A 17,827-nucleotide genomic window follows, 5' to 3' on the forward strand; every position below is an offset into this window, starting at 1 on the left:
GTAGGCTGGTTTCCTGTTACTACAAGTGTGGGACCCAGTGAGTCTACATATTCCTCTGGGTCAATTATAATATAATTCTTTGGTATTTAAAGAAATTAGTAAGTGAGTTAATAAATAATTGACTGAAAAAACCCACCCCTGCGATTTTGATTCAAACTAATTTGGCTGCCTTTTTTGGAAAGGCCTTTCCAGCTGTTCCTTGGGTATTTTGCAATGCCACGGTAGAAAAGTTATGTGTAAAGCTCCCAGAGATCTTCGGAGGAAAGACCTTAAGGAAATGGGTCAATTTGAATCCCATCTGCCCCTTCCTTGGGCCCCCTTGGCCTCGTCTAGCCCTTGCAATTGCAGCAAGTGAGCTGGGCATGCTCAGTGGGCAAGGTCGGGTTTGGGGGTGCAGCCGGGAAGCCTGCTGCTCTGCTGCCCGGGCTCTCCCCTCCCCCCACCTGTAGGAGGCTGGGCCAGAGGAGCGGGTGCTCAGCATCCCACCCCCCGATGCTTGGACTTGGTCTTCCCTGCAGGTCTCCTCGCAGACATTCAGGCAGGGGTCAGGAGGCCGGGCGCGCCTCCAGAGCACCCGGGTCGGGGGTTGGGGTGGGGGGAGCCGGGGCAAGGCTTTGGGCTCTGTCGGCCGCTCCCAGGGGTCCTACAGCCTCCCAGACGCGTCTCTAGGCCCAAGGAAGCCTGCCTGCCGAGTAGGGGAAGCCAGTTTCAGGCCGGAAACAAGAAATCAGGTATGCCAGCCCCGCCGGCGTGCAGGCGGACGAGTGTCTCCTGTCTCCCAGGCAGGTGGAGAGAGCGACCCGCAAGGGGGAGGGCAGAGGAAATCGGACACCTCCACCGTCTTCTCCGGGCCTAGCCCAGCCGAGGTTGGCCCGAAGGTCTGGAGTGTGGCCAGGCGAGGACGTAGGGTAGAACCCGCAGCTTGGGGCCAGGGCCAGGGATCCGCAGCGCCGCGGCCCTATCTGGCTGGCCCTGCGTCCCCCGAGTCCCCGTCTAGTCACGTTCACTGGGAGGCGGAGACCTTGATCGTTCTCTGCCTGCTGGTTCGCAACGCTTCCCCGCTCCCCACCCCCGGTACCCCTCCCCCCCACCCCATCTCTTTCACGGCAGGGTCCCCCGCCTCCACTTCCGTATTTCCCTGCTGGGCCAGAGTGAGGTCTACCGCTGGATGTGGCGGCCGAGGCGCCGGGGCGGCCCTCGGGGCGGGGAGCGGGAGGAGCAAGTTGCTCGGGAGGCGGGGGCGCGGCGGCGCTGGGCGCGTCGGGTTACACTCGGCCTGCCTGGCCGGGGGTGACATCCCGGCGCGCCTCGCCGCGAGTACCTGGGCCGAGACTCTGATTCGGGGGAGGCAGAGACTCCGCCCCGGCCGGAGGAACCCTTGCTCCTGCCCTCTCTTTCCTCGTGCGAGAGGATCAATCTCAGGTGTGTGCTTCCTGGGAGACCCCCCCCGACTCCCACCCCCGCCCCCGGTTATAGCGGGGAGTGGTCCCTCTCTGACCCGATGGAGTCGGTGTTGGGGTGGGTGGCGGAATCTGGGGAAAGATTTAAAATTTTCCCCTACCGACAGAACGTGGGCTCGTTCCTATGGGGTTTACCTATATACATTTTGGAGGGTGGCAAGTGGTAGGACTTTTGGGTGAGGGTTGGTATCTTATTGAAAGTTTGCTGCAAACTTTTAGTTTGTGGATGCCGCTCGTCTGATAAAAAGATCCATTGCTCCTCTCTCAAGCAAGAGAGGTAGAGATTCTAGAAGGGAACTGAGGCTACTTTGAGATCTTAGCTGCTGGTGTGTGACAGTTCTCGGAGGAAACAGGTTTACACTGATGAACTTGAAACAGCCCCCACTCCCCACGTAGTAACTTGCGAGTAAAAATAGATTTGCAGGGTGCTTTGGCAGGAAGGTATAGCCCTGTGAATGAAGTGCTGATCTTAGCTCTTGGTCTCTAGACTGACTTCCACCTTCTGAAAAGGAGCCTTCGCTCCAGGAACTGTCCTCAGGAGTTCCGAAGTAATTTACAAACGCAAATTCTCACTATATCTTAGTGACAGGGGTCAATCCACATTATACAACACTATAAATATCATGGGAGGGGGTAGGGGCAGCTATAGGAATAGTAATTTGGTCGACTTTTATCCTTGTATGAATAGGTGGGTGATGGGAGAGTTCCACTGAGTTCTCATTGCTAAAAACAAAACTTAGAATTTTGCATATGTTCCCAAATTTAATAGAAGTGAAGTTCGTTTTGAAGGGTGGAGGGTAAGGGGAACCACCACATTGGGGCTGGGCACTTCCTGAGAACTGCTGACCATTCCATAGTGTATGAGTGCCACAGTTCTTGCTGGCCACGGACTGGGACTGAGTGCTGGATGTCATTGCTCAAGGGGTATCATGTATAGTGATGGGGAGTCTTATGATGAGGATGTCGAAACCCTCCTGTGTTTCTCATAGGGGGATTATGTCAAATTACAGCACTCCCTTGATATTTCCAAATCAACTCTTCAAATAATGCATCCGTACCTTAGTAATAATGGATAAAGATGGAATTTGGGGTTTGAGAACCAGCACTGTTGGAGCTGCCCATTCTTATATCTCACAGAGTCACTTTATTTTCAAAGGACATTGTGAGCAGTTTAAATACTCTGCTTCCTTCTCTCTCCTGATTTATTAAAAGATGCAGTGGTTTAGCTCAGTAATTGACGAGCGGGCCACAGTATTACCAGTGGTCAGTGTCCCCCCCCCCCCGCTTTGTTTTTGTAACTATTTAATCCTGTAAGTATTTAGAATATTTGACTATTATTGTACATAAGAAAGATCAACAATTATAATTCTCAGATTATCCTGTTTGGGTATAAGTTTTCCGCTTTCATCACTAGAATGTAAGTTCTATGAGAGGGCTTGGTCTGTCTCACACACCTTTGTATTTCTAATACCTAGAGTGATGACTAGCTTATGATAAAGGCTCAATAAATATTTTCTCATTGAATGATTGAACTGTGGGACAAACTCTAGCTGGATATAGTAGGGGAGAAAAACCCCAGACATTTTGGCCTTAGGTAAACTATTCAACTTCACTGAGCCTCAGTTGTCTCGCTGACAAAATGTAGAAATATGTGATATCATACAGGTAAAATCACTGCTGATATTCCTGTTAGTTAGTAGACTTCAAAATACTGCTTTCTTCTTTCTTACATATTTTACTTTTTTATATTCAAAAGAGGATCACTTGGGTAAAAAATACAGTTAGTTGGATAATTTAGCTCTTAAATGTTGTGAATGAATTATCTAGGCTTTTCCCACATAAATTTGGTGTGTCTGATAGAGGTGGGGGGAAGGGGAGGTTAATGGCAGCTATGGTTATGACAAAAGGGAAGCAGTTTCCAGATTATTATCTAATTTCTCCTCTTTATATTTTTAATGTGATAAAATTTCAGCTCAGGTTTTCCAAAACTTTATTCTTTCTTCTTGTCAACAGCCAGACTCACTAGGTTGTCCTAAGTGCATAAATAGCATTTTAGTAAGAGCATTAGAAATTGAATATCTGTAAAGCTTGACTTCTTAAATGAAATTTTCTGTAGCTTTGTGTAGCATTACAAGTCCTAGGTAAAGAAAAAGTATGGTCATCCTGATTTTGAGAAGGTGAGAACTCATTCAACAAGGTAAAACATACAAACGCCGAACAGTTAGAGACCAACATAAGATCTTGCCTAGTCCATACCCCATGGTAGAATGTTGGCTGTAACTGTTGCGGTTATGGAGGGAGAGGTTGACATGGGCTCAAGTAGTTGGAGACCGTTTTGTGGTGAAGAGAATGTCACTTCAGCAACAAAGAGACTTAGAGTTTCTTGAAGGTTACAGCAGATCATCTTTGTTTTAAGAATGTTTGCTATTTTGTACTTCAGTGTATTAAAAAACCAGCACAATATATGCTTTCAAAAATAAACTTTCTATGGAAAAGCATATGGAAACCTACATTCTGTATGTGAACTACATGATACTTTTCACCGTGTCTCTGAAGTTTTAAAGCCCAGGATTCAAGTTAAAAATTAGAAGTCTTCATTCTTGCCACTTCTAACATGCTTGCTTAAAAAAAAAAAAAAAAATGTCAAATGGCCTTTCTGTTACTCTATTCAGTTGTGTACAATAGGATATCATTTTCATCTGAAGTTTTTGGGAAAATTATTAGTCATTAAGTTTGGGACTCCCACACTGGCTGATTTTAGATTGTTATTTTGGGAAATAAGGAGGGATGGAATGGAACTAAGATGGTGTAATGAAAGTGGGTTTAGATACTCTTTAAAATACTCAGAAGTTCCATCAGGGCTCATCACCTAGAGTTAAGAAGGAAACTTGGAAGTTGTTTTATAGAGAAAGCAGAATGTAATAAATGGCATGTTGTGTATTTCCTTGTTTTATAGTTGTTGACATGATGGGAGAAAGAAATGTAGGAGGGAGAGATGATCAGATTCAATTCCAAGTGAGAGAGGCAAAGGCCAGTATGGCTAAAAGCCAGGAAATCTCTAATAACTTCAGACCTCTTCCTGTATTACCTGACCAGATATTGGTCTCAGGAGCATTTTAGGAAAAGGAAGAATGAGGAGCAGATGGTTTGAATACCTAAAGATGATTGTGGTCAGAGTTTGTCCAGAACTCTAATTTTGTGTCCTGACATGAATGTGTTTCTTTTTTCTTGTTTTCCAAAATTTTCCTCTTTTGCTGGCAGTTCTTACTAGTTCTTTGGGTTAAATATTTCTTCCTACCTCATTTCTGTATTCTTGTTTTCCATTTTTCAGTTGAAAATTTTATGTTGATTCTTTCAAAATAAGATTTCTGATTCATGCAACAGACAAAACATGGTTTCTGATTTTAATTAGATCAAGTTCTGGTTCTGTTAGTTTGCTAAAATTACTGGGAAAAATTAATTAAATTGTTGTTCTCCTAAGTAAAAATTTATTATGGCAAAATATGTTAACAAAACTTAATTACTTGGGGCTATCTTTTACTTTTTTCTGACAAAATGAAGTGATTACTAATGTACTTTATTCTGTAACAGTCAGACTATTAATGGATGAGCAACAACTGTTTCATTTAGATGTTTCTAGCCTCATATTCTTTAAATAGTGATATGTCTTCTGTGGAATTCCATATTTGATTATCCACCTATATGCTTCAAACCCCATGAATTATAACAGATAAACTGTTTCTGAAAATGAGATTTCTGGAAGCTACTACTGTCAAATGACATGGCCTATGGGTATGAGTGTGGGTGACACATGCTTAGAAAGCAGTATCACTTTGCCTTATATGCACCAGTGATGGCTAAGTCTGGTTGGTTATTCACAATAGGAACAGAAGTTGATGTTCAAGGTAAACATTTTAGGAAATTTTTCATTAGGATTTTATGCGTTTCAATAAAACACAATAAACTTCTAAATGTATTTGGAAAGTGATAAAAACAGTGTGGCTCAGAGTACTAGGTTCTCAAAAGTTATTTTCCTTTTGTTTCTACTGAAGAAAGAAAGGAAGTTTTGTGTCACTCTGATAATAACCAAACTGCTTTGATCATGTCACTGCTTGCTCCACACTTCCGTGGGTCACTTTGCTCTATTGCATTCAATTCTAAATATTTGTCTTTGAATTCATGGCCCTTTCCAGTCTTGCCCCATTATTAAAGTTCTCCTCTCTTCTCTGTGAAACAATGCGGAATTCCCTAGATGTGTTTTAATCTTAGTACTGCCCCTAATGCTATTGCTCTTCCTTCCACTTCACCTATTTGAAATCCTAGCAGTTCTTGAATGTTCTAACCAAAGGCTACCAGTTTGTGACGCTTTCCTTCCCTGCCCCAGCCAGAAGTGCTTTGTACATGTCCTAACCCCTTCAACTACTCTTTTAATGCCACTCTTAAATGTCTCCTTTACTCCTGTGTATGGTGATTATTTGAAAACATGCATCACTTCCTTTCATGCAGAAGGTCTTGCAGAGCAAGGGCTGGATCCTACACAATTTTATAGCCCTCACGTGCCCAACCCAAGTCCCTGCGTGTATTTGGAAATGGGACACCTTTACTGGGGGACACCTAGTAAATAGTTGTTGAATTAGTGATTGACTCGTAATTCACTCATCCCTTAATTACCAAGAGTAAGTGATAGATATGAGTGGGGTGTGATTGGACAGCAGGTGACACACAGGCAGATACATTTCAGCTAATGAGTTTAATGGAATCTTTAGCTTTTTCTCAGGCATCCTCTTTACACATTTTGGCAGTTTTTGTATCTAAAGGATTTTAGTTTTAGGAGCAGGAAAGGGAAATTGCTGAACCAAAGTTTTGAACCAAAGTTATAAAAGCAATCTGTGAAGAACATCAGTGGAGGAATCTGCAAATGGGAAGGTCATATACTAACCACTGAAGAGTCACCTTTGTCAGAGCCCTTAGGACTCCTTTCTCTTCACTAACTTCTCCCTTCTTCTCCACCTGCCCAACTAATCCAGTCTCTTTTAAGAAAGAGTCCAGAAATTTAATTTATAACAAGAAGATTGATAAAATTGTTGTTTCTAGTTGCTAAGTCATGTCCGACTTTGTGACCCCATGGACTGTAGCCTACCAAGCTCCTCTGTCCATGGGAATTCTCCAGGGGAGAATTCTGGAGTGGGTTGCCATTCCCTTCTCCAGGGGATCTTCCCAACTCAGGGATCGAACCTGCATCTTCTATATTGGCAGGCGGGTTCTTTACCACTTTACCAGGGAAGCCGATTGATAAAAATTTGCTTGTCACTATTTCCAAAGTCTCTGGATTCTAAGGGAACAAAACTTTGAAACCATTTATGTAGGATAGGTAGAAGGAGTTTTGAGCGGTGATGTTTAGTTCTCTGCATCCCTGAAGTCATATTATAGCCACCTACCTGTGGCTTTGGTTGTTCTCTGCTCCTGTCAGTATCTTCCTCTGTAAAATAAGGTGATAGAACTATATGAATTTAAAACCATAAAAGAGAGAGGTATTTTTATTTCTCTTGTCATGTCTTCCAAGGGGAGAACACATGGGCTCTGTTCTCCACTGGACCTGGTTTAACTGTTCATCTTACTTCCCGGAGTTTGGAATGTCCTTTCAGCCTTTTCAGATGTAGCATTCATAGTGGGAGGATACTACATTCCCTGTATCTCCCTCCTGGCTTGTGCGCATAGGATCTGTTAAAATAGATATCTTTTCACTTCGCTCTTTCATTGTCTTAGTCTTTCCTCTATCCAAGGAACTGTGATATTTATCTAAAAAAATATAGATTCACAGAATTTTAACATAGGAAGAGGGTTAAAGATCTAACCCAACCCTGTCTTTTTATTACTGATAATAAATAGTAATGGTAATGTTAAGTATCATTTGGAGCAACCACCCTTTTCTAGGCCCTAGGCTAAGCACTTTGCACACATTATTTAATACATCAGCAGTGAACTCTGTTACATCAATGAGGAAACTGAGTTCCAAAGAACCTAAGTGACTCACTCAAAGCCACAGCCAAGTTCTGATCGGACAGAAACTCCCTTGAAAACTGTGTAAAGAAAATAATAGATTCGAGATAGTCCCACTTACATTTCTGTAATATATTTCCTGCTTTTTTGCTACCTTGGATTCCCCTCCTCGACTCATTGAACTTTGCCTTTTGTACTTCCTAATAGTTGATGTTGTGGTTCAACAGTTTCCGCCAGTGATGCTAAACTTGTTCAGACATTGAATGCATAGCACAGTATGTCTTCCTGAGACAATATTCCTTTTGACTTGTCTTCTGGGAACCGTGATGTTGTTGTTCAGTTCCTAAGTTGTGTCTGACTCTTTGCGACCCCATGGACCACAGCACACCAGGCTTCCCCTATCCTTCACTATCTCCTGGAGTTTGTTCAGACTTGTGTCCATTGAATTGGTGATGCCATCCAAGCATTGCATCCTCTGTTGTCCCCTTCTCCTCCTGTGCTCAGTCCTTCCCAGCATCAGGGACATTATTAAAATACTTTTTAGTCTTAATGGCTGTGGAAACAACCTGCAACTTGATATCAGTCTGCTTTTTCTGCTTGTATGCCTGGGCTTGTAAAATGCTCTTAGGAAAATGAACACAGTCGTGCAAACTGGAGGCACCCACAAATTTATGTTCTCCAGTTTTAGCCACAGGGCAGTTCTCTTATCTTTACCTGTTTCTAGACAGCTCCTTTTATGGTTTTCCCCCATAATTTTCCCAAACTTCCCATATTTTCTATTTTCTTTAAGCCTCTTACCCCACTGTGGATTTCCTTACCAGAAGATGATCGTTAGTGGTTAGAACAGACTAAACCGTTCTGACAGATCTGAAAATAGATAAAAGCACAGACACAGCAGACGTTTATTTCTCAATCATGTCATGTTCTTGGTTGGTGGATGACTTTCCTCTAATTGGTGACTCAGGCACCCTGGACCCTTTCATTTTGTGATTCTGCTGTCCCTTAGGGCTGTGTTTTCAACTGTCTTCAGCTTCTCTAAAAGAGAAGAAGCCTATTCACTCTCTAAATAGTTAGTCTTGAAATGAAGATAACAGTTCCACTCACGTAGCATCAGCCAGAAATTAGGTGCACAGTCACACTTATGAACGAAAGAGACTGGCAAGTGTAGTCTGGCTGGGAGAGGAAGAGACTGTGGTAAAAAGATTTTTTTTTGGTAAAAAGTTAGCTGTCTCCATTACAGTGTCCTTGCCTCCTGTTATACTGAGAATGCAGAGATATCACATCCACTCTTAAAATTTTGTCCTCCTTTCCACATCTTCCCTATATCTGAATCCATTAATTCTATCATTAACAACCAACTTAGAGTTTTCCAGAGTTTATGCTTTCCCCAATGTTCTGGATCCCCCATTTCTTCAGCTAGCTTACTCTGTGAAATTTCTCTGTGTTCACTTGCCTTTTATTTTATTTTGTATTGTTATTATTATTGTTATTTTTTCTAATTTTGGCCATGCCGAGGAGCATGCGGGATCTTAGTTCCCTGACCAGGGATTGAACCCATGGTCTCTGCACTGGCAGCACAGTGTCTTGACCACTGGACCTCCAGGGAAGTCCCTTACCTGCATTCTAAATATTTACAAGAATGTTCAGGATTCTCCCATCACAGTAGTAAAAAGACCAAAATCCCAACTTATTCGTTCCTCTGATCTGCCCTCCTCTCTTGCTTGTGCTCTTTCTCTCCTTTCAAGCTACGCTTCCTGAAAGTGTTTTATGTTGTTTTTCTATATCCTTATTTTCCATCCACCCCACAACCATTGAAAATTTGGCTGTACCTCAGAGGAATCTGTTCTTTTTACAATTACTGTTGTCTTCCTGACTGGCAAATACATGGATCTTATTGTTTGAAACATTTGTGATTCTGCTGATTTCCTCTTTTGTGAAACAGAACTTTCACTAGGCTACCATGACACTTGGTTCTCTGTTTGGACTAGTCCTTATGGGTCTCTTTGCAGGTCCTTCTGCTTGATATGTTGTAGTTCCCAGGGTCTGTTCTTAGTTCACTGTCTTCTTATTGTAGATTTTCTCTGTACTATCGAGTACATCTGTATATTTGCTTTCGATCATTTCAAGTCAGCATCCCCAACCAGACCTCTTCCCTGGGTTCAGACTATAGAGATTTCACTTGGATGTCCCACAGTCCAGACAAGATTGATAATTCCTCTTCACCACTCTTCTCTCATGCTATTTATCCTCTCATTGAAGAGCGCCACTATCCTTTCTCCCATCTATATCACTAACTCATTCGTTATCAGTCACCTACCATGTGCCAGGCATTTTTCTACAAATTAAAAGTATACTGGTATACAAAACAGATACAGTCTCTTCTCTGGTAGAGTTTGCATCTCTAGAGTTCTTGTGGCTGGACTAATAATAAAATTGACATAAGATATTAACAGGAGATAAATTTTAATTTGTGCATACAGAGGTCTCATTGAAATGGGACCTAAGAAGTGGCCAAAGCAGGCAGCTTTTATACTTTTTAGACAAAGAAACAATACATTTGTGAGAAATCAGCAGGGCAAAAAATTTAGGTTTTGATGCTCCATTAGTCAGGAACCTAAACGTTTGGGCCTGAGGTAGTACTAAAGAAGTAACAAGGTTTATTCACATAGGAATTTCTGCCCAAATTCCTATCTCTGTCCAAAAGGGTGTCCTCCCTCTAGATGTAAGGAGTGTACCTTTCCTGAAAGCAAGAAATAAATCCCTCATGAGATTTATTTATTTATTTTTTAGAGAGACAAAAGGGAGAGTTAGACTGTCCCTCTTGCATTCACCATTTCTTAAGTAACTTGAATCCAAAATAATCGATATGCCATTTTATATGTTCTGGGGATGGCCTGTCCTGAGCCCCAACAACATTCTAGCGGGTAGAGGAAAGAAATAATAATGATTAAATAAAGATGAGACATATGAACTGATGGAAGCTATATTATTATTTTGAATTTGGATGGTTTGGGAAGGCCTCTGAGGAGCTGACATTTGAGCCCGGCCCTGAGTGAGCAGAAGCTGACTTGTATAGAGATGAGCTAAGCATTCCAGGCAGAGGAGACAGCCGGTGCCAAAACCCTAATTGTATTCTTGATGAATCTGATGGGCAGGAGAAGGTAAATATAGCCAAAACTTAGTGAGAGGGAGAGGTATTAGTTTATTATTAGTTACATATACTAATACATATTAGTATATGTATTAGTTTCCTGTGGCTGTTAAACATATTACCACAAACTTGGTGGCTTAAAACAAGAGAAATGTGTGCTGTCATAGTTCAGGAGGCCAGAAGTCCAGTTACTATGCTCCCTTCTGAGGTGCTAAGGGAGAAGCTGTTCATTGCTTCTTTCAGCTGCTCGTGGCTCCCAGCATTGTCTTCACCTCTGTGGTCATACTGCCTTTCAAATCTCCCTCGGCTTCCCTCTTATAAGGATATATGGGATTGCATTTGGGGCCCACTCTGATAATTCAGGATAATCTCCCCACTTAAGAGCCTTTATTTAATCACATTTGCATAGTCTTTTTGTTGTTGTTGTTGTTATGTAAGATAACTCATCGGTACCAGGATTTAGGATGTGACATCCTTTCCATGCCAATAGGGCCTTCTCTGGTGGCTCCCCTGCCAATGCAGGAGAAGCAGGTTCAATTCCTGGGTTGGGAAGATCCCATGGAGAAGAAGATGGCAACCCACTCCAGTATTCTTGCCTGGGAAATCCCATGGACAGAGGAGCCTGGTGGGCTACGGTCCATGGAGTCACAAGAGAGTTGGACATGACTTAGCAACTAAACAACAACAAATTCAACCTACCATAGTGTCCAAGAGAAGCTTTAAAAAGTAGGCAAGGGTCAGATCTTATAGAGCTGTACAAGCCGAGATAAAATATTTAGATTTCGTTCTAAGGTTGTACAACCCATTGGAGGATTATGTACTGGTAAATGAAATATGGTTTTGCTATAAAACAGTGTCTCTCAACTTTTTTTTTTCCATTATATCATTCCAAGAAGCAAAATTAAGTTGAAGTTAATTAATTAAAATTTTAAATTAATTTTTCTCTGCTGCTGCTGCTGCTGCTGCTGCCGCAAAGTCGCTTCAGTAGTGTCCGACTCTGTGCAACCCCATAGACAGCAACCCACCAGGCTCCTCTGTCTGCGGAATTCTCCAGGCAAGAGTCAAGAGTACTGGAGTGGGTTGCCAATTCCTTCTCCAGCAAGGGTATATTCCTTAAATATTAAAAAATAAGATTTTGTTGGTCAAAGTTGAGCTTTGGAGGACAACACTCATGTAAGACTTTTCTTTGCCTCCCCTCATCCCCCAAGAACCAACTTTGTCTCTTGTAGGTGTTACTGTTCCCACTGAGCATGGGTGCTATCCAAGACTGACCTGGGTGCACAAAGTGGATTGGATTGTGGTAGGTGGGAGAGGGAAGATTAGAAGCGGTACTCTAATTAAGAGACTATTTTAGTAGCCTAACTAAGGGATTACAGTTGTATAGACAAGCATGTGTTAAAGATGGAAAGAAGTGCATGGATTTAGGACTTGTCTTTGCAGTTGAGTTAGTTGACTGAACTTTCTGACAGATTAATTATCTGGAGAGAGGAAACGGGAATCAAGACAAAAGCTTACATTTTTAAACTGAGCTATTGGACCATAAAACCAAGAAGGGGAGATTTGGGAGAGAAGCAATTTGTGTACTTGAAGGAAGCGGTAAGATGTTCTGTTTTGGCTGTGTTAAATTTGAGATGTTTCTTAGACATTCCTCTGGAGATGTCAGTTAGACAATCAGATAAATGGAATCTGGAGATTCTAGGAGGGGTTTGGAGAAGGCAGTGGCACCCCACTCCAGTACTCTTGCCTGGAAAATCCCATGGACAGAGGAGCCTGGTGGGCTGCAGCCCTTGGGGTCTCGAAGAGTCGGACACGACTGAGCGACTTCACTTTCACTTTTCACTTTCATGAATTGGAGAAGGAAATGGCAACCCACTCCAGTGTGTTTGCCTGGAGAATCCCAGGGACAGCGGAGCCTGGTGGGCTGCCATCTGTGAGGTCACACAGAGTTGGACGCGACTGAAGCGACTTAGTAGTAGTAGTAGGAGGGGTTTTGGCTGAAGATGAGGAGCAAAAAGTTATTTACGTATAGGCTGTATTTGATGCTGGATGGAATTACCTGTGAAGAGTGTGCAGGTAGAGAATAGGGCCATTGGAATACTGTATTATGTGAAAGAGAAGGAGTTGCCAGTGGATATGAGGGAAACCAGGAGAGTGTGGTATCCTTAAACTTAAGGACATTGCTGGTGGTACAGAGGTTAAAATCCACCTCCCAATGCAGGGGACGTGAGTTCCATCCCTGGTTGGGGAACTAAGATCCCACATGCAGCGGGGTGACTAAGCCCATGTCCCGCAACTACTGAGTCTGGTGCCACAGGGAAGTCCCAAAGCAAAAAAAAAAGTTCAAAGTGTTTTTAAAAGGAGTGGTTAAAATGTTTTTCAAAAGTTTATAGGATTGAGTTGTGAAAGTAGAGACAGTGCATAGAGACAACTCTTTCAAGTAATTGTGTCATGAAGAAAAGCAGAGCAATGGAAAAGTTCCTGGAAGGAGTTACTGACTAAGGCAGGGCTTCTTAGAACCAGAGAGTAATAGGATGAGTTTAAGTAGAGAGGCAATGATATTAATAGAATGATTAACTAGAGAGGAAAAACTAATGAAGGCAGGCGAGAGTGATACTAATGAAGGCAGGCAGTGGATACCTGCTGGAGTATAATTCTTGAAGAGACAGGAAGGGAGATTTAGGGACAAGTGAAGAGATTGGTTTTCACTAGGATCAGGGACATTTCATTCAGGAAAGGATGAAAAAGGAAGGAAGCTCTGCAGAGAGAATGCATAGAGAGGCTGAGAGGTCTGTTTGAGTGGTGGGAAGATGAAGTTCTTACCTCATGGGCTCCACTTTCCCAATGATGTGTGATGAGGATGTGGTGGGAAAAGAGCTGATGTGAAATGGCTATTTTGAAACATCCTAGGAAATGAAATAATAGGATTGCTGGTCAATATGTATTGCCCATTAGAGACCTGTAGCCACAAATGTAACTGAGCTAGTTGTAGATGAAGTTTTTTTTCTCCAGGCAGTTTCTTTAGCTGTTTGGGTAGAGGTGTGGAGCAGGCAGATAGTTGGGCTTAATCAACTTGAGGATTTGCCTGGTAAGTTAGAAGCAGAAAGAGAGGAGCAAGGGAGTTAAGGGTACTTTCAAGGGAAAGTGTACAATGATGGACCTTGACCATAAGCTGGACAGAAAAGGAAGAGAGTATGTAACTTTGTAGTGGAAATTGCCAATGGATTGGAAAACCAGGTAATGCCAAGAAGATGTTGGAATGGAAATACCAGAGTAGATAAGCTGGAAAAAGAGGTGTTCACATGTAAGATGCTGGAAGCTGAAGTCTCAGAGCTGGTGCAAGTAATAATGATGCTAAAATGAAAGGTTATGACAATGAGAGCAGGTGGCTGAGGCAAGGTAAAAGAGAACACTCTCAGAGGTGAAGAGCTTTAGGAACTGGGACCTCCTTGTATATATGGGAGACAGAAGACATGAAGACAGGAGCTTGGGAGGGGAAAGAGCCAGGTGCTTACGTAATCAGCGAATGAAAAGAAACAGCAGTAGATGGGTAGATGGCAGCAAGGAGGGATGAAGGGTGGTAAGTCTAATGACATGAACTTCAAAACAGGTAAGAGAGAATCGAGAGAGGATTTGAGAGAGGATTGAGGAGAAATTGGAAGATAAATGGGGAGACACTAGATCTTCTGGCTGGGAGATTTGCAGAATGGAAGCAGGAGTCTAACTTAAAGTATTTACAACTAAAATGGAATGGGTACTGCAGGTACAGATCTTTAGCCTGGGCAGGAGTCCTGGGAGCCTTCTGTGAACCTGGACATTAACTTTTTAGTCACTTAATCAAAGGAAGTTCCCAGGAAAGGGGCTAGTTATCACCTGGTTCAGGGGTGTTTTGGTATTTTAGCAGCAGTACAGCCATCCCTGTTTATACTGGCTGAACAGTAGACTTAAATATGTGAGTATAAATAATCTCCCCTTGAGGGATGCTGTGAAAGCAGCGTTAGTAGGCTTCAGCCTTCAAAATTCAGATTAAATCTTGCTTTCTCCATGTTTTCAGGATATTACCTGGCAAAAGGAACATCTGGAGAAGAAAAGGATAGTTTTGAGTTCTAGAGGGCTTAACTGGGAAGGAGGGGGCGCTGAGGAGGTGAGAGATGGGGCAGATTGGGCTTCTGGTGATGACTGAGGTAAAGGGGATTAAAGAACATGCTGGGATCAGTGCCAGTGGTGTCCTAGAAGAAGCTTGGTGCAGACCTCTGGCAGCTCCTGGTGCAGACCTCTGGCAGCTCCTGTTGAAGTGGTGGCCAAGGGTGAACAAAAGCCTCCTTGGAATGTCTGTAGCCCTAGGGCATCTCCTGTTGGCTTGGTGGCCAGTTGGAGTATAAAACCCTCCTAGGGGGCTGCTCTTAAGTGGCCAGAAGCATCAGGTGCTCTGAGGGCCTGTTCTCAGCCAGAATGATGGTGCAACCCCTGGGGAAGATACTTTCTCCTATTTGGCAGAAGCTAAGGAGTGCTGCTTCTGGGGACCACCGTCATAGTCCAGAGTATTTAGACTCTGCTCTCTGCTCTGTTGTCACTGGCTTAGTACAGACCTGTAGAAGTCTGTGTCAGGGTGTTTACAATCAGTCTCTTGATTTCCCTTCTCCCAGATGCATGTCCTTTTAGTTTATCTCCTAGCACTGCTTCTGGGAATGGGAGGATGGGCTTTTAAATTTAAATGTGATTCTATCCTGCCTATTAGGAATATTGTGAGGATTAACATAATGTGCATCAACTAACCAGCGCAGTCCTTGCAACACAGTATGCAGCCAAGAATATGCCTAAAAGCCTTCACTGGTGATATATTGTTTACTGGACAAAGAGCAAAGTCCTGTGCAATTGTAGGTAACATCTCCTTGCCTGCCTGTTCAGTCTCCTCACTGCCTCACTTATGACCGTTGTATACCAGCCTGTTCTCTAGGCATACGTTTCACGCCTCCTTGTTCTTGAAAATGCAGTACTCATTCATACAGTCATGACTTCCCTCACATTCCCTTGGATCTGCTGAACCTTCAACATTCGAGTTGATTATTGCTTTCTCTACAAATCTGCCCTGATGATGTTTCCTACCTCCTCTTAACCCCATATGTAATTACTCCCCTAGCCCCTACTCCAAATTTTACTTGGATCACTCGTTTGTTTTAGAATCCTCTTCTCAAAGTAATAAGTTCCTTAAAAACAGAAACTATTCATCTTTGTTTACTCACAGTCTAACACCGTAGGTGCTGGATGAATATGTTGAATAAATGAAAATCAAGTACATGTTTAAGTTTTCATATTGCCTTTCTGTTATGAAACATAAATTATATTTTGTACACATTCTTTTTCTTTACTAGTGGAGGCAAATTTTTTGATGAGGTAGAGGATGCAGAAGAAACTACCTGGTTACCCAGGTAGTTAGTTAGTATGGGAGGCAGACTTAGACCTGTGTTCTTTTTTTTTTACCAAGTGACTTTTGTTTATTTTGTTCACCATTGTCATTGTTTTATGTTGAGTTGTAATCATTAACTTTTCCAGTTATACCCCCAAGGGAATACAAACATCAAACAAATGTGGGTTTCTGGTGTTGGTTAGGTATGCTTGAGTGGGCAGCTTGCAAGTCCTACTTACAGTTGCAGGATTGGTGTGTGGACTTGGTGTTAACATGCTCATTTCCTTTTAGGTCTCTTCAGACCTTGGTTTCCTTGATCCTACATGGATGAACTGATTAATTATACCTAATAAAGAATGACATCAGCAATCAGAGTCTGGTCAGAGAAGGGTGGGGAGAGCAAATGTGAGATGAGGTGACAGGAGTGAGTCACTCCTGGCTGTCGGTGGATTGGGAGTGGTAGTGAGAGGGCGAGGATGGGTTGGGGGTGGTGGAGGAATCTGTGGGGAGCAGAGCGGATTGTGTGGACATGGGTAAAAGTGGTTTGGGGGACACAATAGACTACTGGCTAGTGGTTGGCATACATTCCTCACCCTATCTGAACTAAAAATAAATACCAGGAAATATTGTGAAGAGAGGACAAAAAACAAACAAACAAACAACAAAAAAAAACCCAACAGTCTTATGGCTCAAAGTTGTTACAGTGACTTGGGTTAACTCAGGACACAAACCTTACATCAAGCCTCTCATGGGGACTGTTTCCAATCCGCTGACTAATTGAGGTACTAGAGACAGGCTAGGAACAATTGATCCTGTGTGATCAGAGTCTGACTTAAAGTGAAGAGTCTGCTGTCTCCCTGTGACTTCTGGGACAAGTAACCTGTGGCCTAGAGTGAGGTCTGTATTAGAGGAGGGGCTTTACTGGATTTTTATTTTTGATAGAACACTCCACAAATCACAGTATCCATTCTGTGGGAGCCCACTGTAGTTATGTATGAGCAATGGGAGCTGTTGCCACAGATATATTTTTATATCTTATTTGTGTGCCTGCTCAGTCACTCAGTTGTGTCCGGCTCTCTGCAACCCTGTGGACTGTAGCCCGCCAGGCTCCTTTGTCCGTGGGATTTCCCAAGCAGGAATACTGGAGTGGGTTTCCATTTCCTTCTCTAGGGGTACACCTTATTTACATTATCTCAAATCCTCAATATAAGTTGTGAACTAGATGAGATTTTATGTATGAGAGGATGGAAACTCACAGTCACACCACTAGTAAGTGACTGAGTTGGAATTCAGTCCAGGGGTGTCTCTGATGACCTCTACACTGCCTGCCTCCCACAGGGAATGGTCTGTTGACTGGTCAGTGGTGGTGTCTGAATTTGCCAAGAACAGCACCTTGTGATGAGAACAATCCCAGCTGTGCCTAGAGAAGTGGCTGTGTTCCTGTGTATAAGCGCTGAATTATCACACGACAGGCACAGGGAGAGAGTGTTGGCCTTCATCTCGGATGGTCTGTCCTTTCTCCATGTACCTGTGGGCTTCCTTCAGGGCTGGCACAGTGGAGGGGCCCCCTGAGTGTATTGTTGGCTGAAGCATTTCTGTGTTTATGGAGTTGAAGCCTGGGGAACTCTAAATTCCAGTAAGTTCGATCAGCTTTGCAGTCACTAGTTTGATTAGTTGTTGGGATTTCGGATTTTGTGTTAAACTTTAAATCCCCGAGACAATATAATATGAAATTAACCATATATACATAACTAGTTCAGGGGTAGTTTAATTCAGGCTTAAATAGTTAATTGTGTCCAATGCTTGAGGCAC

At 42.9% G+C, this 17,827-nt stretch overlaps 1 protein-coding gene across 3 annotated transcripts in view; it reads left to right on the top strand.

The window, feature by feature from the left end:
* Positions 1–706: 706 nt before the first annotated feature.
* Positions 707–17,827, top strand: part of GPD2 (glycerol-3-phosphate dehydrogenase 2) — a 150,640-nt gene continuing 133,519 nt past the window's right edge. Inside the window, exon 1 of one of the 3 annotated variants that reach the window (XM_070357248.1) lies at positions 707–731. The gene's annotated coding sequence lies outside the window, so the exon portion shown is untranslated. Of the gene's footprint in view, positions 732–1,250; positions 1,423–17,827 lie in introns of those variants that run through there. The other 2 variants (XM_070357258.1, XM_070357243.1) reach the window with 2 other exon arrangements.

Source organism: Bos mutus, chromosome 2, assembly GCF_027580195.1.
Source record: "Bos mutus isolate GX-2022 chromosome 2, NWIPB_WYAK_1.1, whole genome shotgun sequence".
NCBI classification, from domain to species: Eukaryota; Metazoa; Chordata; class Mammalia; order Artiodactyla; family Bovidae; genus Bos; species Bos mutus.